Below are 1,210 nucleotides of genomic sequence, written 5' to 3'. Positions count from 1 at the left end.
TCGATTATGCTGAACCGTGGGGCATCCGGTCTCTGGACCGTCACATGAATGGGCAAAAGCGGTAAGGGAGGAGCGCACTTTTCAAATAGAACAGTAATCTGCGCCACTCGGTCATGTTGTCCACAAGGCAGCACGGTGGCTCGTCCAGAATCATACAACATCTCTTAGCATTTTCAAACCAGTCTTCATTGGGAAGGCAGATAAAGCGTTTTTATCAAAACAAATCACTTTCGCATGTGACAACACAGAATCCAACTAATTTCCACATGCTTAATTACGTCACTTAATGTTTTTTTTTTGAGCCGACTACGCAGTGGGCTTTGAACGGGGCACATGGCTCACGCCCGGGAGTTAGCCCGGTTTAAAAACAAACGCAATCAATTTCCACTCCATACAACACATGGCTATTTTTGTCGCCCGGGCCAGATTAATCGAAACCCCTTGTTGTTGGCAAACGTTCTTCTTCGATGTTTATTGGCAGACTCCAACCTACAAAGTGTATTGCTGCTACCTACTGTACGAATGTTCATAGACTTAGATAGACATCGCATCATTGTATCTGTCCTATAAAGACGTCTGTTAGAGCACGAGCAGCGCCACTGCGGACATCTCCATTTTGAACAGAGAATAATGGTGGGAGGAGCTATAGGAGGATGGGCTCATTTTTTTGGCTGGAATAGATTTTTAAATTAATTTTATTTAACCTTTATTTAATTAGGCAATTCAGTCAATAACAAATTCTTATTTACAATGACTGCCTACCCCGGCAAAACCCTCCCCTAAGCCGGGCGACGCTGGGCCAGTTGTGCGCCTACCTATGGGACTCCCGATCATGGCCGGTTGTGATACAGCCTGGGATAAAACCGGGGACTGTAGTGACACTTTGCAGTGCCTTAGACAGCTGCACCACTCGGGAGACCTTATAAGTAAACCAAGAAAACAATTAGACATCAATTACTTCTTGCTAGTTAGGAGACACTGTCTCCGTTACAACACACTGCATGACAGGGTAGTGAATTGCTCATCATTGCTGCTCTCCCAAGATGGGTGGTAATTTTATATAGCATCTTTTATTTATTTTTTCCTCAATGGAATGGTATCAAACACATACAATAAATGGAAACCACATGCTTGACTCAGTTCCATATGTTCCATTCCAGCTATTGCAATGAGCCAATATAGCTCCTCCCAACAGACGCCTCTGATTTTG

The sequence above is a fragment of the Oncorhynchus mykiss genome, chromosome 22 (genome assembly GCF_057628025.1).
Source record: "Oncorhynchus mykiss isolate SJ-2025 chromosome 22, ASM5762802v1, whole genome shotgun sequence".
Lineage (NCBI taxonomy): Eukaryota > Metazoa > Chordata > Actinopteri > Salmoniformes > Salmonidae > Oncorhynchus > Oncorhynchus mykiss.
Note: the sequence above shows the minus strand (reverse complement) of the source record.